The sequence below is a fragment of the Paroedura picta genome, chromosome 6 (assembly GCF_049243985.1).
Source record: "Paroedura picta isolate Pp20150507F chromosome 6, Ppicta_v3.0, whole genome shotgun sequence".
Classification (NCBI taxonomy): domain Eukaryota; kingdom Metazoa; phylum Chordata; class Lepidosauria; order Squamata; family Gekkonidae; genus Paroedura; species Paroedura picta.
In genome coordinates this window covers 20564006-20589799 of record NC_135374.1, presented here as the reverse complement: position 1 = coordinate 20589799, position 25794 = coordinate 20564006, and the positions used below count along the sequence as shown (strand labels likewise).

Below are 25794 nucleotides of genomic sequence, written 5' to 3'. Positions count from 1 at the left end.
TGGCCCGGCCACCGCCGCCGCACGTAAACATGCATGCGCAGTAACTGCGCATATGCGTTTTCGTCACTAGGTAGCGCTAACGCGCATGCGCAGAGCTCCCGCGCATGCACATTTTCGCCAGCAGGGGGCGCAAACACGCATGAGCGGCAGCTCCGCATGTGTGTGTTTGCGTTGCTGGCGTGCTGGCGGCCGCGCCTGCCTCTTTCCCCCCCTCTCGCTGTGAGGGGGGAGGCAGGCACGGCCGCTAGCGGCCCGGTACCATGGCCTTCGCAGCCTGGTACCGGGCCGCGGACTGGGGGTTGAGGACCCCTGATGTAGCACAGTGGTTCTCAACCTTCCTAATGCTGCGACCCTTTAAAACAGTTCCTCATGTTGTGGTGAGCCCCAACCATAAAATGATGCAAGTGTTCTTTCAAAAAAATTAAACCCAAACTGACAAATGGCGTGAAGATCCATTGTTCATGATTGAATATAAATTGGGTTTTTTTTTCAGGGTTTCTCAGTTCAGTTCTGCCTCATGTCCCACCATGCCGATCTCGCTCTTTTCCACTGCTCCAGACAGATGAACGCTCTATCTCGATTTACCTCGCAAGGCTGTTGTGTGAATGGCACCCCCCTGGCCAAGCTGTTTGTCCTGCCATAACCCCTGTGAAAGGGTCATTCAACCCCCAAAGGGGTCCCGACCCCCAGGTTGAGAACCACTGATCTAGTCCAACAACCAATGCAGGAACTCTTTTGAAAGCTGTTTTTGAAGCCATCTTGCCTTCTTTAGGTTCCTCCCAGTTTTCCTTCTCAAGGGAATCATTTGCAATTGTGCCTTCAGTATTTTACTTTTGAGAAACTCCTTCTTGGACTTCCATCTCCTTAAGTTTTTCTGACAACAGGATTCTACCCAACATAACTTTAAGTTTGTTAAAATTTGCTCTCCAGATGTCCAGCCTGTATGTGTGACTACGTACAGCTTTTCTCTTCCCCAAGATCATCAAGTCCAAAATCACATGGTCGCTACTACCAAGTGCAACCACAACTTTTGCCTCGTCAACCAGTTCTTCCCTATTGGTAAGTAACAAGTCTAAAAAAGCAGACCCCCTGGTTGCCCCTTCCACTTTCTAGAAAATGAAGTTGTCAGCAAGACGTCAAGAATTTATTGGACTTTTCATTTTTAGCAGAACTGGTCTTCAAACAGATATCTGGGTAATTGAAATCTCCCATGACCACTAGGTCCTTTCTCTCTGAGAACTTTGTAATCTGGTCTAGGAGCATCTCATCCAAGTCTTCTGCCTGGACTGCCGGTCTATAGTAAACCGCCACCATAATACCAGTATTATTTCCTACTTCTTTTATTTTTACCTAAAGACTCTCAGCTGAACTCTCATGCTCAGACACATATATTTCCTCACAAGTATATATATTCTTAACATATAGTGTTACTCCTCCCCACTTCTTTATTTGTCTGTCCCTTTTAAATCAGTTGTACCCTTCAATACTATTATTTCAGTTGTGAGAGTTACCCACCAGGTTTATGTAATGCCTATTAGATCATAGTCCCCTTCCTTTATTAGAACTTCTAGTTCTTCCTGCTTGTTTCCCATACTCTGCGCATTAGCGTAGAGACATCATAATCCTTCATACGAGTGCCCGAGGCTTTCAGTTTTTGAACTTTCCTGAAACTTAATAGTTCCCGGCATATGTGCCATTCCCTTTAAATCTGCAGCATTCTCATCTACAGTTATCTTCATTGAACTAGGCTTTGAATGTACATCTCGTTCTCCCACTGGACTTAGTTTAAAGCCTTCCTCAACAGGTCCAAAGACATTTCCCCCCACTTTTGTGAAGTGCAAACCATCTTCCGATAGAAGAGCCTCATCACGGTAGCGTGATCCATGGTGCAAAAACAAGTCTTTACAAGTCTTTCCACCCTTTCTGAGACATCCTTGATTCTTTCACCAGGAAGACAACATACCTCTTGAGAAAACAAGTCCAGTCAACATACCTTGGCTTCTACTCCTCTCTATAGGGAATCCCCAACTACCAGCACACATCTAGTCCTAACACATTGGGAAGCAGAAGATGTAGTCCTCACATCCACAGGGGCCTATGAAACATATAATGAGCTTCAGGGGAGTTGGGGGAATAGCCCTGGTTCCTGTGGTCCAGAGTCACTATCTCCAGGCAGATTTCTGAATGTCAGAGGGGCAGAATATCTCATCTTTCGACACCTCTGGGTAACTTTCTTCCATCTGCTGTCCTCTTGTATTGGGTTCTCCTCTAATTGGTGAGTCACCTTTCCCACCTCTCCCAACTCCTCTCCAAAAAGTGCTTCATGAGTTCTTTCTAAGAACTCTTCACCCTTCCTTAGAATAAAGTGTGGACAGGCGTTCTTCTAGCTTCTGTACCTTCTCCTCCAGGAATGCTACTAATTTGCACTTGGTGCATGTGTATTTAAAGTTACTCTGAGGTAAAAAATACAAACAGTGCAAGTCACAGCCTCAGGTCCATCACCAGCTTCGCTGTTTTGATCCATTGCGGGAAGAAGGAGGCCCTTTCTGTAAATTCTGGAACACTTACAGAGCCTTCCGGCTAGATCCACTTCTCTGTTGTTGAGGAGCGGGCAACAAATCCCCATTCTGGACCACTAGCTGTTGCATGCAGAGCAGAGCTGGTTGAGACAATTTCCCTGGCACATGCTCTTTGGAGATGAAGTTTCTAGGTGAAAGCTTTTCTACTTTTCCAGACCTTTGACAGTATATAAACTTTTGGACTGTGGTTCTCTTGCCAGTGTTTTCTACAGCTGTTTTTGTGGTCTGGTCAAAAATGTTCACGTTGAAACTTGTATGCTTGTTAAAGTAGCTTTGCTTTTATTGTCTTTCTCGAGAATGACTTGAGACCTTCCTTGAGACATTTTTAGTTAGTAGTCCTGAGCTTAACTGTAAGGATGTGTCACTGGTGACCATGTTCAAGTTAATTCGTGCCACAATAATTCCCCATCACCATATATAGGTGTGAAAGTTGGACAGAGAAGACAGCTGATGGGAAAAAAGTTGATTTATTTGAAATGTGCTGTTAGAGCGGAAACCATAGACTGCTAAAAAGACAAGTAAGTGGGTTCTAGATCAAACCAACCCTAAATTCTCCGTAAAAGCTAAAATAACTTAAGTGAGGCTATAATACGTGGGTCAACAAAAGTCAATGAAAAAGACAACGATACTACAAAAAGTTGAAGGTAACAGGAGTTAGATTGACTCAATAAAGAGAGTAACTCAATAAAGGAAGCCCTCCTCCTGAGCAAGGCTGTTAATGAGAGGATATTTTGGAGGTCATTCATTCATAGGGTCACCATAAGACAGAAATAACTTGACCAGCACTTCATACACACAGAGACACCTACCCCCAATCTTAAATATACAAATAATGGATTGGATCCAAAGATGCTTTTCTGCTAAGTCTTCCTCCAACAGGACCATTTGGGGAAGACCTTCTTTGTCAAGATTAGGGGAGAGGAGTTGTTGGATCCAGTTATGAGCCACACCAATGGTCTACTGAGGTCAACTTTAACGAGCAGGGGGCTTCCAGATTATTTGGTAGAGGGCCACCCTCCAGTTGAAACCTTGAGAGCTTTTGGAATTCCAGCTGATCTCCAGAAAACAGAAATCAGTTTCCTTGGAGAAAATGCCTGCTTTAGAAGGTGGACTCCACTCAGTTCTTGCACCATCCCTACCCCCCACCCATTCCCCAAGCTGCATCTCCCAAATATCCAGGAATTTCCCAACCTGGGGGATGGGAACCCTATTCACATCACACTCCTATCTGATCCTTTTAATTGGGGATCCTCGGATGGAACCAGGCAGGGACCTTTTGCATGCAAAGCAGATTATCTACTGCCTCTCTCCTAGCAGAAGGGAATCTAATCACATGTTTGCATTGGCCTTTAATGTGCCAGAAACAGGATGCTGGAATATAACAGATCAAAATTAAAATGTTCAAAACTAATAATAGAACAAAAGTCTATTTCTGAGACGTACTCTCTTCTGTTTAATGTTCAGACTTGGTTGCCTTGATTTCCAAAATTAATGGATGGCAGCACCCCCCTGTCAGATTCCAACATATCTACATTCAATAAATGCAGCCTTCAAAGCAAATACCAAGCAAGATTCTTCTTACTGGAAAGAGGGAAGAGGAGAAACAAACCAAATAGCAAAATAATTTTGCGTTAGGATGGCCATTTCTGCACAAAGGGGTAAAACACGAGTGGCTTCCTCCTGACAATTGCGGGATGGTAAATCTCACGTTTGCAGTTCTCCTCATGGGGAGACCCCTCCCTTTACTGACAAAGCTGCAAGGGAAAACAAGCCAAACTTCTCCCTTCGCTCCTTGGCTTGTCAATCACAGCAAGCCACCAATCACAGCACAGCAGTTATTTCATGGACTGATACTTTCAGCCCCGAAATATTTTTTTTTAAAAAAGAGACTTCTGCGTTTTATGCGGTAATGCCACAACACAGATGCATCTTAAATAAAAAATCAACAGCGCTATGTTGCTATGTAGAAATGCCAGAACGATACAGCATTCCCCCCCCCTTTTTATTTGGAATTATAGTATTCTTTTGCAGTTTATTTCTATCTGGGTGGATTTCTGAGATACTGAACATTGTCCCTGGAGCCCAAAAAGAATTTTGTGTTAATGGTTGGCTTTAAAACAATCTGCTCAGGCCCCTGTATGATGAGGAGAAGGCAGCCAGATTGCCTCCCCACCGTTCCAAGCTCATTTCTGACTTCCAGAAAATGAAAACGGAGCTGTTTTTGCCTACCCAAGTTGTGAGAAGGCTGGACAGGTAAATAAAGCCCAAAAAGACATTTTGTGTTAATGGTTGGCTTTAAAACAAGTTGCTCAGACCCCTATATGGTCGGGAGGAGTCAGCCCAATCACCCTTCCCCCTTACCCAGTTCATTTCCCACCTCCAGAAAACAAAAAAGGGCTGTGTTTTGCCTGCCTGATTCCCAAAAGACCATGGACACTTCAAAGAAGATTTTATTTCACCTTTGATAATGTAGGATAGTGGGCGTGCTGCAACATGGACTGCACCATTAAAAAAAAATTATTCAGAGCAGGAAATGGAGGGTGGGTGTGAGGGCGGGACAAAGCTGCTGTGACTATCGTGCGTTTCCCCCTACAAATGGTCTTATCCCTGGTTGCTCACTGGTTGCTCACTGATGATATGTGTGATTTAGGCTGGTAAGTCCAGTTTTCTTCATTCCCAAAATCACGAACTAAAAATGGCCAGATCACAACCTGGCTATTGGACAGTCTCAGGATGTTGGAGACGTCATGTGGAGGGGGCTCTATATGCCTCCAACACACAAAGTCTGCCCAGGAACATTTTCCTCGTGTGGAAATGGCCGATGACTTGGAAACCAATCACCTCTGCTGTCTATGAAAATTATTTACTTGCATATGGTCTTGGCTTTCTTTTTCATATTTTTTAAAAAATAGAGCCAAAACACTCTTTGGTGATATCTGATATGGCTAAAAATGCAGTCATAAAAATGAGCTGAAGACATTAGAATCCATGTTTACAAGACATTGGCCAAGTCATAATTTATTACATAGGTCCATTGGTCAAATACACCTGATAATGCTTTGTTTATATCATCCAGAAATTCTTCACTTACTGCAGTGATAGATCACCCCCCTCTCCCTGAGCCATTCCTATTGTAATAAATAAGGAGACCATATGAAGCACTTGTGGGACTTGGGGCCCACAAAGCACTCTGAAAATACTTGGAAAGTGTTCTCCTTAAACCTATAAAATAAATCATGATCTAATCAGATGCTTTATCCAAATTCAATACATGTTGGGGAATCCATTTGTTCAGAGTGAATTCCTTATTAGACCTTTCTTTCTGTCTTTTCATTGACTCCTCTAAACGTAGCAGCACAGCAGTAGATTAATCATGACAATTATTCCCCAAATGAAGTAACAAGTATCACTAGTCTATTATTAAAATAAACATACATCTCCACACACATATTTTATTACTTGTTGAAACCTCCAGTGGGCATAGCTATTCAAATAGGAGATATTAATTTTTTTTAAAAACCCACAGGTTTGAGTTGCACATCTGGAAAACTGATTATCCTCTACCTAGTGATCTCATCTGTTTAATGCTCAGTGACTTAGGGCCAAAGAGTAAAATCATGATTATTCTGGAATTCTTCTTGGTAAGGCTCATAATTCTTTTTCCTGGAGAAGACAGTAATATGTTAACAACAACAACAATGAAAACTCCCTTCATAGAACCCTACTGTTATAAGATTGAAGGGTGCATTCCAGAAATTCTTTCTGTGTTTCATTGGGATATCATGGCTGGCTGCAGCAATGTGATCCAACCATGAACAGGAAGGACTATGGAGATGTTACTGTTTTCAAACAGATACCAAATCGATAAGAAGAGCTGAAGACGAGCTGTTTTTTGTACCCCGCTTTTTACTGCCTGAAGGAGTCTCAAAATGATTTACAATCATCCGCCCTTCCTCTCCCTACAACAAATACCCTGCAAGGTACATGAGGCTGAAGGAACTCTGAGGGAACTGACTAGCTGAAGGTCACCCAGCTGATAAGATGCACAATTCAGTGATTAGACCTGGGGATAAAGAAAGAAGGATCTGAATTTTACCATGAAGTTCTGAACTCCTTTTTCACAGTGGAAGGGCAATCTGAAGGAAGAGTTCATATATATATATCAGAGGAAGGATCATCATTCTGTGGTAGGGTAAGTAAAAAAAAAGGAAAACATTCTCCCTTCCAATGTGGGTATATAGCAATGCATGGACCATGTATTGACTAAGGTGTGGGTGGGTTTGATTTGAGAAATCTGCCCTTGTAGTATGGGAAAATATCTCACATATCAGGCATATAGATGACGATGAGAATCACAGAGGGCTCTGTCCAAATCAAGCAAAGCCTCTGTGTGGCATGGTTATGATTTAGACCAGTCCCCAATCTCATAGAGCCTCATAGAGTCCCCAATCTCATAGAGTCCCCAATCTCATAGGGCACTTCTAGGGGCTTTTTGCACGCCTTCAAAATAGCACAATGGTTGCCAATTGAAAACGCTACTGATTTGCTGTTTTGCACAACGTCATTGACAATCTGCCACATACCTGAAACCAATCTGCAAAAAGCGCTTCCTTGTAGCGCTTTCAGGGAAATCCCCAAAAGTGGATTCACCCTCCGGAAAGTGATACACTCCTGCAACCAATCTGCAACACTAGCGAAAAAGACCTGTGCATTAACATTGTTGCGGTTTCTTCAAAGTCCCTCCTCCTGAGCCTGTCCTCCAAACTTCCGGCGAACTGTTCGCCATTTTTTTTTCTCCGAGTGAACAGGGATAACGCACCAGCGAGCCTCTTTCAGTTTAGAGGCTTCCCTGGCTTCAGTCCCTCCCCTTCAGTCACTAAGCACACACATTTTACACATTCATTCAGCTGAAAATCGGGCCCGTGAGAGGGGGGGAGGGGGGGATTTTTTTTTCACTCGGAGGCAGCGTGGCAACGATCAAATGACAGCTCAAACAGAGGCTTCCCCGGCTTCAGTCCCTCCCCTTCAGTCACTAAGCACACACATTTTACACATTCAGCCGAAAATCGGGCCCGTGAGAGGGGGGGGAGGGGGGATTTTTTTTTTCCACTCGGAGGCAGCGTGGCAACGATCAAATGACAGCTCAAACAGAGGCTTCCCCGGCTTCAGTCCCTCCCCTTCAGTCACTAAGCACACTTCAGTCACTAAGCACACTACTAAGCAGTCACTTTATTTTTTACACAGTCATTCAGCTGAAAATCGGGCCCGTGAGGAGGGGGTTTCACTCGGAGGCAGCGTGGCAACGATCAAACGACAGCTCAAACACCCCAGGCAGCTGGATGGGTCTCTCCGTTGCAACGAATCTACACAGATTCGTTACAATGGGTGTGTTTTTTTTTTTTTTTTAAACCTTTCTTAAAGGGAAAGGGGCTGTTTGGGAGCATGCTAACGGCTGCCCATTGGCTGCTTGACGGCCAGGGGCGGGACGAGCTCGGCAATAGCGCTTCCTTTCTAGCGATTTCTGCCGAGACCGGAAGCCTGTGGGAAACGCTACAAAACGCAACTGGATTCCACTACAAAGGCAGGTATGCATAACGACGAATTCCACTACTTTAAATGGCGATTTTTCATTCAGTGACCAATTTGCTACAAAGATCCCGGTGCGTAAAGCCCCCTAGATTTTTGAGAACAGGACTGGGTGCCATGTTTATTAACTGGCGTTTCTTGCAAGCACAAAGGTTCTTCTGACACACCTTCTGGGTACAGATCTGTCTCTGTACTGTGGAGAAACCCTTTAGCGTTTTAAAGATCAGCAGTGGTATTCTGCGTTAGGGGCATAAGGAAGGCCAGTTTAAGATATTTTAGTGCCACGAGAAAGATGCCCCCATCGATTCCTCCTAGAGTTGCTAGCTGATCACTGGCAAGCAGAGAGCACTTTGGGAGCATGGGGAGTAACATCATACAATGACACACAACGTTGTGGCTTCAGTTCCAGTTTGTACCCCAACATGACATCATCATGCTATAGGAAATCCCACTCATATCTATGGTTGTTGTTGTATTTTTAACCATAGTGGGGTACAAACTCCTAGAGCATAGTGAAGTCATTTCCAGCTGCAAGCTAGAACTAATGGCTCAATATCATGTCATTCAATAACATTCATAGAACCATAGAATCATAGAGTTGGCAGGGATCTCATGGGTCATCGAGTCCAACCCCCTGCATTATGCAGAACACCCACAGCCCTATCGCAGAGGAAGTGATGCTTATTGTCTCCTATGTCACTGATCACCAGAAGTGACTCATAGTCATGTGCCATGTCAATGCCCTCCTCATTGTGCCTCCCCAACACTGACCTGGGTGGCACCTTTAAAGAACCACCCCATGGCATATCTGCGACTTCCAGATACATTGATGGCTCAAATCATGAAATCTGGTATTGGTCTGAAAATAAATCTCCGTTTCAATTAGTTCAGGTTAATTCCAGTAATCAGCACACTGAGGACTTTTTGAGCGTCAAGTAGGAATGAAACAGAATATGACTAATTTTCATGCAGCAGAATACTGCAAGTTGGGAAAATGTGTATACAGAGGATTTTTTTTTTAGCTTGTCGGGTATCACTAGGCTGGGCCTCAACTTGGAGACCACGGTGATCCAAAACCAGTCCTTCTGAATGTATAGTCCTATGGTGACAAATGTTATAACTCCTCACAAGTAGAGTTCTGCAAGAATGCCAAAGGCATATGAGCCCAGAAGTCCCATAAAACAACTATGATGTTTCTGTTCAGAGAAACCATAAACCAGTCATGAGTTTTTCATTCCGTGAAACAATAATATATCTGCCTCTTCATTTTGGCATCTTATGTTTTGGGATATGCTCGTACAGCTGTTTATCTCTATCTATTTATATGAAGAAGAAACCACTGTTAAAACCTATTGTTTTAGATAGGGTTGTTAAACACTTATTTTAAAGGGCGTAACTTTGGCTTGATTGTACTCATGGTGTGCCTTAGTGCAGGGCTGGTTGATCCATGTAGCACATGCTATGGGCCCTGTGCTTACAGGGTCCCCACACTGTGCCTTTCCCCCATGGAACAGGCCTGTAGCCTCTCTTCCTCCTTATTCCTCTTTAAGGACACTCAGAGGGGCTTTTTGCACGCCTTCAAAATAGCACAATGGTTGCCAATTGAAAACGCTACTGATTTGCTGTTTTGCACAACGTCGTCGACAATCTGCCACACACCTGAAACCAATCTGCAAAAAGCGCTTCCTTGTAGCGCTTTCAGGGAAATCCCCAAAAGTGGATTCACCCTCCGGAAAGCGATACACTCCTGCAACCAATCTGCAACACTAGCGAAAAAGACCTGTGCGTTAACATTGTTGCGGTTTCTACAAAGTCCCTCCCCCTGGCTCTCTTCTCTGATCTTCCGGCAAAGCGATCGCCATTTTTTTTTTTCTCCGAGCGAGCGGGGATAAACGCATCAGCGAGCCTCTTTCTGTTTAGAGGCTTCCCTGGCTTCAGTCCCTCCCCTTTAGTCACTAAGCACAAACCACAGAAAAGCCCGTTTGCTGATGTATTTTCCCTTTATTTTTTACACATTCATTCAGCCGAAAATCGGGCCCGTGAGAGGGGGGGGGATTTTTTTTTTCACTCGGAGGGAGCGTGGCAACGATCAAACGATCAAACGACAGCTCAAACACACTAGGCAGCTGGATGGGTCTCTCCGTTGCAACGAATCTACACAGATTCGTTGCAATGGGTCTGTTTTTTTTTTTTTTAAAAACCTTTCTTAAAGGAAAGGGGCTGTTTGGGAGCATGCTAATGGCTGCCCATTGGCTGCTTGACGGCCAGGGGCGGGACGAGCTTGGCAATAGCGCTTCCTTTCTAGCGATTTCTGCCGAGACCGGAAGCCTGTGGGAAACGCTACAAAACGCAACTGGATTCCACTACAAAGGCAGGTATGCATAACGATGAATTCCACTATTTTAAATGGCGATTTTTCATTCAGTGACCAATTTGCTACAAAGATCCCGGTGCGTAAAGCCCCAGAGTGATACCTATTTCCACCTGTGGAGGGCCCCTCCTCCCCCAATCTGGCTGCTTCTGCCCCAAATGTACTCTTCTAGGGCCTTGCAAATCCTGCAGGTCCTTAAACCACTCCTGCCTTAGTGCAGCAGAAGACACAGAATATGCTCAGCTCATGTTAAATAGAGGGAAAGATGAAATTGTATTGTGCGAGGAATGATCAGGTTCAACAGGTATTGCAGTATATGTAATGTTATTGCTTGCACAAACAGAACAGTGTTTTTATTTCTTGTCATGCATTGCTGCACCCAGCCGTTAATGGGGGCGGGGCAGGGGGGGTCGGCAACATGGTGCCCATGAGCACCTTCCCTTAATTCTATCTATCTATCTATCTATCTATCTATCTATCTATCTATCTATCTATCTATCTATCTATCTATCTATCTATCTATCTATCTATCTATCTATCTATCTATCTATCTATCTATCTATCTATCTATCTATCTATCTATCTATCTATCTATCTATCTATCTGCCCCTGCTCTCCAAAAGTCTCACTGCATAGATCTTTAAAAACACTGCTTTGGCAGCAGGTGCTAACAAAGACTAAGAGTTACTGAAGGCAAGTTGCAGCAGCCTTGTATTAGCTGGCTTTGTCTCTCATGGCAGCCATCTTGTGTCAGCCATTTTGAGCCTGTGGCCACTATACTGTGTCAGAATTCCGAAGTTGCCCACAGACTCAAAAAAGTTGGGAAATGCTGCCTTATTGTGTTTTTAGAAGAGAAAATTTCCTAAGCCACACTCACTGTAGAACTGATACCTGTACAGCTATGTACTCATGACGTTACTTGTGGAAAATCTGTGTACTGAACAATACTGAAGAAGTGATCCATTTTGGCAAGGCCTGCTCATGCATGAAGGGAAGAAGAAAGCTAAAGCTGTATATTTTCCGCTCCTCTCTATTTCCTGGTCTTTTGCGAGTTAATATTTGCAATGCATTGTACAGGGACTGTGCTTTTTCACTAAAAGAAAAATCCCAACACATTCCTCACGAGCAACAACCATCGGGCTACTCTGTGGCAGTTTGAAAAGAGCAGGTTTAATGACAGAACTTGTACATTCAAACACCCCACCCCTTAAAATAGGAACCGCTCAAAAATCAAATTGCTGAAAGCGTAACATTTACCATTGTAATCTAATTGGAAGTGGGAAAGAATGGCTGAATATTATTTAAAAGTCCTCATAATTACAATATAAGATAAAACAGTGTAAAATAATCCAGGCCAAACTGTATCCAAATTAACACATGTGAGATGACAGCCACAGATCAAAACATTTTTTTCCTCAGATAAACATCCTGCCATTAGGGCTGATCGCCATCGCAGAGCAGAAATCCTATATTCCCACAGAAGGCATTTAGAGGCAGACATCAGCAGAAAAGATGTGAAGTCTAAAGCCAACAATAAGAAAACAATTAGAAACAGACATCTCTTTCTTCTTAGGGACTCCACCAAGATGGAGGAAGACGTTTTATTAGTACAGTGGTCCAAGAACAACTTACTAAAAAAAAAAAAAAGGATAACTTTTAAAATAGCGCTTGGAAAAGTTTGCCTAAGTGGAAAGTGACATTGTTCTCTGTTTTGTCATAAAAAACAGAGCCAGCTTGCTGTAGTGGTTAGGAACGCCAACTTCTAATCTGGTGAGCTGGGTTTTATTCCCCGCTCTCCCACATGCAGCCAGCTGATGACCTTGGGCTCACCACAGCACTGATCAAGCTGTTCTGACCGAGCAGTGATATCAGGGCTCTCTCAGCCTCACCCACCTCACAGGGTGTCTGTTGCGGGGAGAGGAGACTGTAAGCCGCTTTGATTGTTTATACTCTGGGAACGTCACTGCCTCAGCTCCTCAGTGGATAATGTGCACCGAGCCAAATGCTCCCTCGTGTGGGTGCAGGAAGAAGTGGGGCAACCTGCCATGACTGAAACTCCAGCCTGCAGCCTGGCATGAAACCTACAGTGCATAAACAGACTTTGAGACTCTTTCAGGTAGAGAAAAGCGGCATATAAGAACCAACTCTTTGTCATTAAAAAATAGAGAAACTGACTTGTGTGCTCCATTGCCCTTCTGTGCTGTGGTGTGGACCTAAGACTCCCGGCATCAAGGCCATGCCAGACAAGGTATATTCATGGCTATTCCATAAACTGGTGAATGAAGTGACCTGGGATAGGAAAGTGTGAACCTATTAAAAGTGCCTTAGATTCATTCTGACCATTGTCCTAGCAAGGTCAGTCTTGCCTGCTCAGTTTGACAACAGCTTTCCAGGGTCTCAGGTCAAGATCTTTTGCATCTCATCGACTCTCTCCTGGAGAACGAGGAGGAGCCAACTGATCCACGGACCGGTCCCAATCTCTGGACTGCGGGTTGGGGACCACTGACCTAGAAAATGTCTATGGCCTAGTGATGATTCAAAGCTGGATATCCTTGATCCACTCACCACACTGGCCTTCGCAATAGTAAATGGTGCAAAGAAAAAAAAAGCTAACAGTGCAATCCTAAATAGGGGTGTGCGTGTCAGCTAGATTCGGCCAACTCGGCAATCACCAAATTGCCAAGGCAATTTGGTGATTGCCAAGGCGGCCGAACCAAGCCGAAGGGCACAACCCTATGTTCTGCTCCCTGAATCTAAAACCACAGACTGCCTGGAAATCCCAACAACTATCACCATTGCTTCAAGGTTTTATCTAGAAGCGACTTCCTTCAAGCTTGCAACGTTGGCCCCACCACCATGTCCCCATTCCCAGGGGCCTGGGCCTAACAAACAGGGCATAGAAGCCAAGGCTTCTTTCCCTGATGTTGGCTTATAGCATTGGTATTCAGACTCCCTTGGACCCCGCACATGGGCCTGCCGTTGGGTTCTCCTCCCCAAGGGACTGTGGCCTGCTGGCTGCAGGATGGGGAGGAGTGGTTTTATGGATCCACCTCCTCACTTTTGTTTTCCCTACACTCATTTGTATAAAAGCTGTGGCCTCAATCATGCCAAACAAAATTCAATATATGTCTGTGTATCCTTTTGTGCACTGGTACTGTCCCGCCCCTACCTAGCAATACAGATTATTTTATTCTCGATGTAATTTTCCTGGCTCATAGTTTTTCTTGTCAGAACAAATAACCATCATTCGTGCCTTTGCAGTCTTGAATCGAAACTACAGGAATAGGGCTTTCCAGAACAATGCCCTTGATAATGGGCCAGAAGCTCTAGCCAATACTGAGGGCAATAGCTTCCTTCCCGACGGCCATAGAGTCTGGGATTATTTTGCTCCGGCATGTGCATTGCTTTTACAGCTTCCTTCTACCCAGGTGAAGGCAATGGCCAACCATTTCTGCAACTCAACAGTACATTCTTTGTCTTTGAATCAATCTATCAAAGGGTGTTTTTACACTAGCTCATTTCTCTGAGAATAATCCGTGGAAGATCTAGAGCTGTTCTCACTAATATCCATGCGGAATCACTATCTAATACTCCACTGAGTTAGGAGAGAGAGAGAGAGAAGTCTGTTCCTTTTACCGAATATGCAAAACATAATAGTTCAGGAGGTTGTTTTTATAAAGAAAACAGAGTGATGGTTATTACCTGCAAAGGTTTAGTTTTCATTGCTTATGGTAGACATGATACTCTTTTTGTTGTTTTGTCCTTTGTTTTTGTAGGCCTGATTTGTTGAGCAGATTACATAGTGCCTTGGCTAATTATGCAATCTGGATTTTATTGCATTGATTGTACGTATGTTGTTTTTCTTGCATACTTTGTCTGTTATTCCTATTGCATTGCTTGCCGTGGTGTAATCCAACAAGAATCGCAAAGAGAAAGGTAAATTACAAATGAAGGGGAAACAAAGGTAGGGGAAACAGAAATCCTTGAGATATTCCTTAAAATATTCCTTAAAATGTCTGAAGAGACTTCTTGAGACCTAGTGCCCTGTTCAGTTTGGTGCAGTGGCTGAGTAGTGGCCTCTAAGATGGAAAACTGGGTTTGATTCCCCAGTTTTGATTCCCCATGCAGTCAGCTGGGTGAGGTCGGGCCAGTCATGGTCCTGTCAAAGCTGTTCTCAAAGAGCAATTCTATCAGAGCTCTCTCAGCCCCACCTCCCTGTCTATTGTGGGGAGAGGAAGGGAAGGTGATTGTTCATTTATTTATTATCCTGCTAACATGATGCCCTTCCCCATTTCAACATATTCACATTAAAATCAATTCTCATCACACATTGAAAGCAGTTGACATTTAAATCCTAGGGTTCACTGAAGCTGCTTTGAGACTCCTTTGGGTAGTGAAAAGTGGGTATAAGAACCAGCTGGGTCCTGCCACTCTGAATATGTTCCCCAGTGAGCTCTTCTTTCGAGTGATACTAACCAGCTAAAGAAATACGTCCCCAACCAGAGTTTTGGCCCTTGCTCCCACCAGGTTGGGATGAGCTCCCAGGACAAATCAGGACCCGCCCAAACGTTCTGAGTTCTGCAGGGCCTGTAAGATGGAGCTCTTCCACCAGGCCTATGGTAAGGTGACCAGATTGTCCCACTTTTGGAGGGACATCTGGGGGTACCTGGCAAATTTTACTTATGTTGAAATTTAAATATATATATATTACAATACTATTTTTGCGTTCTATGTGTTCTATGAAACTTTTTGTTGCTCCATATAGACCAAATTTTTAATCAAGAACCCCTCTGGTCAATGGTGTCCCGCTTTACCAATGTTGAAATCTGGTCACCTTATGGTTGAGGCCAGCTAGATAACAGCTATAGCAACATCCCAGGCCATCCACCCTCCCACCCCATACCCCCCACCCTCCTATTCTTCTCCAACTCTTCTTAATATCCAACATCTTGCTGGCTACAAATTTTCTTGATCTCAGTAATCATGGCAGATGCAAACAGTGATTAATTTGTGGTTTAAAAAAATTCTAATTTGATTTTATATATGTGAATTTTCTTAATTTTATTGTGTAAATCTCCCTGAGATGGTATGTCCGCGAGGGGTGGTATATAAATTGCTAAATAAATAGAACAGCTGTTGTTAGTTCTTCTCTTGGCTCTTTATAAGAAATCAAACCTCATTGAATAATCAGTGTACTCATTATGGGCTTCAAGAATGCACTGATTTTGCAGCAAATTTCACAAGTGATCAAGACGTCCCTGCAGTTGCCTCCTCGTAAACCGAAAGAAAAAGCACAAGTCAAAGAAAGGGATGAGAAAAGTGAGTGGCTAAAAGCATACATTTTAGAGTTCTTGCTTGAATCAAGAAATATGATCGCTTGATTATTTGGGGAATTGACCTCAGATACATCCTGCCAAAACAGAAGAGGCATCGTTGCTAGTTAATTGTGGGTCATTGCAGTGTTGAAGATTACTTGTCCAACATTGACACTTCTTTTGTCATTCATGGCAAAGACCTTACGATCAAAACAATGGACTCCATAGAAAGGGAGTCTTGATTGTCTGAGAACATAAGAATATTGATGATCCATCTGATCCAACATGCTGTTACCAAGTACATATCTTAGAAAGTCCACAAGCATGGCTGCAAGAGTCTGTGCTGGCTGTTGCCCCCTACCATGATGCAGAGGTATATACTACCTCTAAACATGGATGTTCCATTTAATCATAGAATAGAATCATAGAATAATAGAGTTGGAAGGAACCTCCTAGGTCATCTAGTCCAACCCCCTGCACTATGCAGGACACTCACAACCCTATCGCTCATAGTCATTATGGCAAATAGCCATTGACAGACATATCCTCCTTGAATATGTTTAATTCTATTTTTAGACAAACCCTACACTAGTGGCCATCACTATGGTAAGTATCGGTGAGGTTCACAAACTAATGATGTGGTATGTGAACAGAGCATGTTTATACAATGCACAGTCGCCAAGAATTTCTCATGGTTTGTCCAGAGGCAATGTTTTTGAGGACCAGTTGGAAGTCTGTATAAAACTCTTAAGAATTAAGAATTACCATGGTGTGGTGGTTAAGAGTGGTGGCTTCTAATCTGGTGAACTGGGCTTGATTTAGGGTTGTGTGTGGCGGTGTCCGAATCGGCTGTTCCAGGCCAATGCAGCCAGTGCTGCGCCACGGGGGGGGGGGAGGAGGCACGAGTGCTGGAATGGCCGATTCGGATGCTGCCACGCACAACCCTAGTTTGAATCCCAGCTCCTCCACATACAGCCATCTGGGTGACCTTGGGCTCCTCACAGCCCAAATAGTGCTGTTCTCACAGAGCAGTAACATCAGGGCTCTCTCAGCCCCCCCCCCCCACCTCACTGGGTGTCTGTTGTGGGGAGAGGAAAGGAAGGCGATTGTAAGCTGCTTTGAGACTCCTTTGGACAATGAAAAGCGGGGTACAAAACCCAACTTCTTAAATGTAGATTTGTAAACAAAGCACATTTTTATGGCATGTAACTAGATATGGGCAACCTGTTATTTGTATATGTCTTTTACTCTGTGCAACATGCACATAGCTGTGTGCTCGATATGCTTGCTGCCTGCTGCCCATGAGGATTTCTATATCTAGGTAGGCCTCTGTGGGGTCATTTTTTTTAGCTTGCACAGGAATTATGCACTGAAATGCCTTTGCACAAAGTCAGCTTTTCTTGCTTCGTTTTCCCAAATCTCTGGCAACTCATAAGACTCACAGCCAATTTTGTAACCATGCCTTATTAAAAATAAATTATACAGGGGGAAAAAAAAACCCTTACATTCTAAGGATATGCTCTGAATGGTGATGATTTCCAGACCCAGAGCTGAGCAAAGTGGTCGGTAAGGACCTTTCTAGGAACTGTATATAACAAAACAGCCCCAGAGATTATCTGAAGGCTAAGAATGGTTAGCATTAATTCATCCTGCCTGTTCTCTCTGGGGCTGCGAGATAAGTAGGGCCTCAAATCACAGAGAAAGTGGTTTTATTCTATGATGACAACGTTTGTGAGGAGTTTATACAGTGTCAAGAGGGCCAAGCTGGAGAGCAACAAACTGAAACCTGAGCCGGAGAAAAAGAGTCACATTTTAAAAATTGGATGCATTGAGCAAGTCAGAGACTCTAGTAGGTGATAAAGTGCAACTAAAGGCTGTAGAACTTATGTAGTCTAACAGGTGACCTGCAAACCTGGAGGGGCTAGAGGACTCCTAGAATGTTCACTTTTCTCAAATGACAAAAAGTAAGGAGCTCGTAGCCCGTGTCTAAGCTGCAAAAAAGACCATTAGTTTTGTTGGCTTGCGGAAAATTGGATAATGTCATTGCTATCGCACATTTTTGGTGTAGGGCTGGCCCTTATAGACCTCACATAGTTCACCTTTGCTTTTAAAATGCTGGCTTTTTGGGTGGGCCAGGAAAGGAGGGAGCAGCTTTAGGTCAAGTGAGACTATTGATCTGTCTTGCTCAGCATCGGGTGGGAGGGGGGGGGGGCTGGCTAGATGGCTCCATGAACAGATCTGTCCAGCTGTTTTACAGATTAATTACAACTGGAGAGGGGCAATTCAGATCGTACTCAGGGCTACAGGAGAGAAGGGGTTTATCACTGCTTTAAACACTGCTTAACAAAAATATTAGTCCTAAAAGAGAAAATGCTACACACTTTCAGTATTCTGTGTCCTCCCCCACCACCTGCTCCGTCCAGGGCTAGTAACTACCTAAAGCAGACTTTGTCAACCAGGGTTTCATGAAACCCTGGAATTTCTTGATGGCCCTGGAAGAGTTTCCCAAGTGGGTGGGAGTTAATTAATTTTTTTAATTGCTAAATAATTGTTGGATGATGGGACCATATATGATCATGTGGACCTGCCCCCCCCTGCAATGGCCAACGATGGGCCTGGAGGGGGTGGGAAGGGGAAGGGTCCAAAGTGGGCTTGTATACAGCTTTGCTTCTGAGCTATATTCTTCATAATTACGCCACCTCCGGGGTTTCTTGACACCTGAAGAATATTTCTGGGGGTTCTCAATGTTAAAAAGGTTGAAAAAGGCTGACCTAAAGGAAGGAGGATATCAGCTGAGCATCTTTGTTATTTATTTATTCATTTAATTCATTCCTACCCCACCTTTCTCTCCAATGGGGCCTCAAAGCAGCTTACATCTTTCTCTTATTGTCCATTTGATTCTCACAACAATCCTATGAGTTTGGTTAGGGTGGGAGAGTCTGACTGGCACAAGGTCACTCAGCAAGCTTTCATGGCATGGGCGGGGATTGGAACCTGAAACTTAATCAAGTCCTCCCACTGGCTCTCTTTTTCCCCTGTGCCTATGCAGGATCCACTTGTGCTTCTAGGACAATTACTGCCTTGGTAATAAATTAAAATTTTTGGCTAAATCCAAAGTACTAATAGGGTTTACCCATTCCAACTTAGAAAATTCCTGGAGTTTTGAAGGTGGAGTCTGGGGAAGAAGAAGAGCTGTTTTTTTTAGTATCCTGCTTTTTACTACCCAAAGGAGTCTCAAAAAGGCTCACAATCACCTACCCTTCCTCTCCCGACACCAGACTGATCCCACAGTTATGATTTGCTGGTGTGTTTTCACTGCATCAGACTCTAAATGAAGACTCTAAATGAAGTATTTGCAACTGGCATTCTGCAGCTGTAGATTTGCCATCATTGGTCAGGACTCCAATCATGGCATGTGTTGTGCATTTTTGCTGGGAGAGTGGACAGTCCCACCTCCCGTCATGCCTCCTCTTTTCTTCAATCTGGGCACATGCAATAACACACTTGCACTGTAACACAATAAAAAATAAACAAAAAATTGCACCTCCCATCCCTTGATACCAGTGGTGCTTGAATCACTCAGACAATGTCAGGTATTGTGTTGTTGTGCACTCAATCAATGTTCATGCATTAAGGCAAAGTGCGAGGAAGGGGGCGTGTACAAATGATTCAAAATGGCGGCTGCACCCGAGTGCACACATTTCCCTATTTGGCAGCTGCAAATTAGATTCTGCCTTCACGGATGAACTTTTTGTATCCAGCTATTTCCTTGCTGTGGGGTAAGTTAGAGAGTGATTCGGGTCTTCGCCTGAAAAGGCAGATTTTAATGTAGAAACAGACCTAAAAGGTGGCACTTTAAATAGGCAAATCCAAATGAAATCTGAGTGGCTGGCCCAAAACACCAAGCAGCCTCCACCATAGAGTGGGGCTTTTGAACCTGGGTTTCCCACTTATTAGGTTGTGTACGTGTTTTTTGGAGGGTCAGATCTCTAAATGGGCCTGACGTAGCCAGTAGGAACAGACTTGAGATTTGGAGGAGAGATGATAGGTACGGATGAATCACACAAAGGCCGTGGGAAAAAAGGGCTGATTTAGGAATTCCGGTGACAGGTGGCTGGTGAATTTATGTAGTGGGGAAGCATATTTTCAGAAAGGGAAGAGGACCTCCGGGATTACTTGTACTATAGGGCAGGAAAAGTTGGAGAACTCCAACTTGGAGATATACTCAATGCAGATTACACATAGTGAGTCCATACAGTTGACAAAATGGGACATTTGCACTGCTCCCCACCTACAATGAAAAGATGCCCCAAATCACATAATAGAATCATAGGATCATAGAAGGTACCTCCAGGGACATCTAGTCCAACCCCCGGCATAATGTAGAAAATTTACAGCTGCCTACCCACCCATAGTGACCCAGTTATATATCCAGATGATGCCCCTCTCAAAACCAGAATCCCAGGCCAGCCTAGTCTGGAGGAAATTCGCCTCCCAACCCCAAAGTGGCAGCCAATATTCCCCTGGGCAAAGAGCCACAAGAGCCAAGCTCAGACACAATCTCTTCTGCCCACCCTCTTACAATCTGCTTAAGATAAGTGGGGGAGCAGTGTGATGCTGTCTTGAAGGATAAGATTTTTGAGGTTGACATTTACACATTTTACCAGTTCGGGGGGGGGGGGTTGAATTTCCCCCAACTTAAGTTTTTTTTTCCTTCTAAAATTCTGCTTATGTTTGAAGCAATACACATCTGTGAGCCGCTCTTGTCAATAATAAATGTCAATAAACCAAACGCACTTTCTCAGCTTGCGGCTACACACCTAAACAGCACACTTAAGATTGCTGCATCACAGATGTTGGCTCCACATTTCGATGCAGTCATTCAGAGCAAGAGGTCTCAGCTATCAAAGACTGTTAAAGAAAGAAAATGCTGTAGGAGTGCTAATGTTTTAAGCATGTTTGTCTTCTGAGTAAAAAATAATATTGCTCATTGGGTTGGCCCGCGTCCTTGACAAAGTTCATATCTCTGGTGGCTGGTACCTGCCGTGACATTTTATGGAACACGTAGCCCAGGCCGACAAGTGACATTTATGGATGATCTGAGCTTGGCACCTCTGGATTATACCCTGAAAATCTTGTTTGCCTCTACGCTGCTACCGGATCATCCCGCTCTTCTACTGCAGACCAACATGACTACTCACCTGAAACAGAAAAGAAAAAAGCCTTGCTGAACAAGAGGCTGTTATGTGAACAAGGATGCCGGACTAGAAGAACCTCCAATTTGATCCAGCAGAGCTCTTCTTTTGTTTCTTGAAAGTTTTGCAACCAAAGATTTCGAACCTGTCTTTGCATTTATGAGGGCCAGTGAATTCCTTTTATTTGCAGTAGATTCTACCAGGAATCAGATGATTTAGGGGCAACAGATTTCACCTTTACATTAAATTGATGAGTGGTTTCCTTTGCCTGGATAAAGTTCAACAGAACATGGCAAAACCCTTCTGCAATGTCTCTCTCACACAAGCCCCGCTGAAACAAACAGAAGATTCACGCAAGTATGTTTCAGTATGTTTACACAGGAGAAATTCCCAGTGGATTACATGCCACATTCTGTCACCAAGCTAATCTGTCATGATTTTTTGCCCCTTTCCTTTTCTGGCTCTTTGTACTCATCACACAGACAAATGCATAACAATAAAATAAATGGGCATAAACACTGGGATGTATAGCAAACAATAATGAGCTATAATCAAATCCAACCATGAATCAAGCCAGTGCTGAAGCCAAAAACAACAAAGACGAATTAACCACTTGAGTCCAGAGGCCAGAGATTTCCTCAAAAGTGATAACATTCCAAAATCTGTACCTGTCCTTTCAGAAGACACAAAGACACAGGCTATTTGTAGCGTTCCTGGAGACCACAGCAGGCACTGCCTGAAGTTATTAACTGCTTACTTTCCCCCATAAAACTATGGTGGGTGTTTGGTAAATCAAAGTAGGCCAGATTCAAATTCAGAAAACCTTTATTGGTATTGAAAAACGTAAATCCATAATGCACGAAGTTCACGGAGGGCATATAGGATCACAGTAATAGTATCTTCTTTGATACCAACAGTCCATCAATGGGAGACTTATTCTTAAAATGGCTAACAACATTCTGGCTACCCCAAAAACAGTTGATGGGTCTTCCTCACTCAACATCATTTTAATCAGTTGCTTTTCTTCTATGCACATTTCAGTTTCCTCATATAATCGCCTAGGCTAGGGGACTTTTACATCCATGCAAACAAGTTCTATCATTAAATGGAATTAGGAAAAAATTGGCCCCTAAATGAGTTTGCAAGAAAGATATTAAACCGTGCTAAAAGAAAGGCTCTTTTAAGAGGGCAGTTGTCTAGTACATGTAAATAAGTATGCATTGATGTATATGACAAAGGGATATCCCAATAACTAGATGAGCATACTCTATAGATTGATGAGCCCATTGATTGAACATTGTGGCTTTCTAGTCTTTGTGTTGCAAAGTAGTTCCTTTGTCCCCTTCCAAAGCACCAGGGGTAAAGGAAAGATGCCCCACTGTGATATCTAGGGTATCTTTGGAAATGGTGTCTTTCCAAGAACGGGAACTATACCGTGGTGTTTGTGGGCCAATTCAGAAGTAATGGAAACATCGTGAGCAGGCCTGTAGCTGCATCAACCCCTTTCCCCTCAATTCCTTCCTTCCTGACTCCATAGCCTTCTATGGTTACTATAATGTGCTGCTCAAACCCAGGTTTCCAGTTTGGGTTTGGAAGTGAATTATGGGTTTGTCAGGTTCTAATGTAATAGCAAACAACGGTTTGCCACAAACCAGAAAGTCAGGGAATGCAAGAGTAGGATGGAAAGAGGAGGCAACTCAAGGCACAGTAACAAAACCCAAATCTTGACTTGGTTTGTTATAGGAGAGGGGAGAAATTTGAAATGCCAGTCATCTGCTGAAAGCTGGTTAAGCTTTGTTTCTGCAGGCAACCTTTTAAACCTGAGGCAGGGCAGAGGCCTCTTGGACTGATGGTTGTAGCCCTGAGCTGAGAGGAAGATCTGCTGGGGAGAAAGACAGAAAACTGCCCTCAGGTGCTCCCTTCCCCCAGTTCCCACTATTCATTAGTACCTTTTCCCTCTCCAAGCCACAAGAAGAAGAATTGGTTTTTATACCTCACTTTTCTTTACCCAAAGGAGTTTCAAAGTAGCTTATGATTGCCTTCCGTTCTTCTCCTCATAACAGACACCCGGCGAGGTAGGTGGGGCTGAAAGAGCTCTGAGAGAACTGTGATTGACTCAAGGCTCCTCACTCACCATCCTGTGAAGATACGAAACATGCATGCCAGTCGCAGACTGTGAGTGATGCACCAGCATTTAGAGTCTATTTAGCAGAGAAGCCCATTCACGAAAGGAACCAACATCTAAACTCTTAAACATACCCCTGCCATATGAATTGTTTATTTGCACAGTAGTTTGTCTTGGGAAGTAGTCTTTACAGTGAAGGAAGGACAATTGGTTAATTCAACGATATAGCCTAGATATCAGGAAAAAATGTTTCACAGTCAGAGTAGTTCAGCAGTGGAATAGGCTGCCTAAGGAGGTGGTGAGCTCCCCCTCACTGGCAGTCTTCAAGCAAAGGTTGGACACACACTTTTCTTGGATGCTTTAGGATGCTTAGGGCTGATCCTGCGTTGAGCAGGGGGTTGGACTAGATGGCCCGTGTGGCCAATTCCATGATTCTAAGATTATATTCTATGAATTCATCTTGTGCTGTTTACGTCAGAGAAAATGCCAATAATTGGCTCTAGCAGTTTCACCCTAATGGAACAAACAAAAACAAAAAACAATAACAAAAAAAGAAAACCCAACCCTGCAGTAAGCAAGTGTAATTTTAACTAATTTCCATTTTCTTTCTCTGTTTTAGGAATGAGAGACTGGCGGCATAATTAAGACATATCAAATCTGAAGCTTTATGGATGAATTTAATAGGGCGTGTACTACAAAGGTGGTTTGCGCACTGGAAATGGAAAATGAAAAAAATCTCTTGACACAGACCTTTAAGGCGGGGAAGCTTCATTTTAGAGGGCAGAGCAGTGTCCCCAGATCTGCCAGTCATTTGAATGCAAAGGATTCTGCAGAATGAAGCAATGTTGTTTTGACTGCTCAGTTAAAAACGTTGGCAAGGGAACAGAAAATAAAACCCTTAAAAATGGCTATTGTTTGTCACTTGCAGTATCTGCTCCCTACAAAGGAATGGACAGGAGATATCTAGCCAACCAGGTATTCCTTAATGATCAAGAAAAGTATTTCATAGGGTTGTCAATGGCTTGGGAAATCCCTGGGGATTTGGGGGCAGGATGCGTGGAGGACGTACAATGACATCTTGCTGGTTCACTAATTGATGGGTTTAGAGAGGTTTGCTGGAAACTGGCAGATTTCACTTGTTCACCTATATAAGGAAGGATGTGCCGCAACCAATGTTCCTCCAAAACCTGTTGCTTAAGTGATATGCCCTGCAGCTCCTTTCAACAGAGTCCTTACAATTTCTTTTCAAAGCAATGCATCTATTAATTGATGTTGAATTTCATGCTTCTGTTTTTAGATTCTGCCTGTTTCCAGCTACCCATTTTTAGAAAACGCAGGTTCTAAATTTAATCCAACACGAACTGCTGTGTTGTCTGAAGGGCTGTATTTTCTTTTTTTCTAATGGTGAAGCATTTTCTTTAGACTGAATAACGTACGTTTCTAATAAGGTCGCGCTGTTTGCTCTGGCTGCCAGACGGATAAAGTCTAAGGTGAGGGGTGATGGCCGATTTTGATGAGCTGTGATATTCTGTTGTTTGGATTCCAGTGTATGTGTGATTATAGAGTAACCGGCTTTTATTGCTTATGGTTGTCTTTTTGTACTTTATAAAGGCCTATGATTCTGATTCTTTAGACTGAATAAATATAATTACTTGTTTGAGCCTTCTGTCCAGGAAGTCTTTATATCTTTATTTTTAAGTGCCCCTTAATGAGGCCCTAAATAAAGAGAAATGTTGGAATATGCAAACACTAACTTCAAAGCCCGTTCCTAAGAATGGGCCTTGAAAGGGCCCCCTCCCCTGGCCCCTGGCCAGGCAGCGTAAGGTGTCTTTAGGCCGCATCAAGTGGGGCGAGTGCGGGCAGGCCAGCTTATTAGCAGGCCCAGGACAGAGCTCCTTAGCAGGCAGTCAGCAGGCCGGGAAGCCCTCGTGAGCAGGCCCAGCCTAGCAGTCTGGGAGGCCCTCATTAGCAGTCTCTCCACCATGACCTTTTGTCCAGGGCCCTCTCCCCTTACCTGCTGCTGGCTCCAGGCACTGAGACGCGTCTGAGAGCAAAGAGGCTAGAGGGACGGAGGGCAGGAGCTGCAGGGGCAGGGCCAATCAGGGTGCAACCACCAAAGTCCTATTCCAACTTGGACAGCCAGACACATCCCACCCCCCAGGCTGTTTCACAAATATATAGAGGAACCATGGATGGATGGACTAGGATTTTAGCTTGTTGTTTATGATTCACCTGTTTCCATTACACCCTTTTGGAGACATTTGTACAATCTTCACATGTGTTGTTTTTATCTTTTGAAGAATCCGCTACTGGCACATGTCAGAAAAGAATTAACCTGTGCTGAGAAGGACAGAAAACAGAGAGGGGCTGGAATTCATGAGTTTACATTTAGAGAGCTGATGTGGTGTAGTGGTTAAGAGTGACAGACTCAAAATTTGAAGAAGTGAGTTTTATTCCTCATACCCCCACAGGAAACCTGCTGAATGACCCTGGGCCAGTCAGTTCTTACAGAACTCTCCCAGCTTCAAGGTGCCTGCTGTGGGGAGAGGAAGGGAAGGCAACTGTAAGCCCTTTTGAGAGAAAAGCAGGGTTAAAAAAACAATTTTCTTGTACATCTAATAAT

General features: G+C 43.7%; 1 long non-coding RNA gene across 1 annotated transcript; it reads left to right on the top strand.

Moving 5' to 3' along the window:
* Positions 1-940: 940 nt before the first annotated feature.
* On the top strand, positions 941-24722 carry LOC143840632 (uncharacterized). The gene is made up of 3 exons (XR_013232267.1): positions 941-1059; positions 6704-6771; positions 23791-24722. It is a non-coding gene; the product is annotated as an uncharacterized LOC143840632 (long non-coding RNA).
* Positions 24723-25794: the final 1072 nt, after the last annotated feature.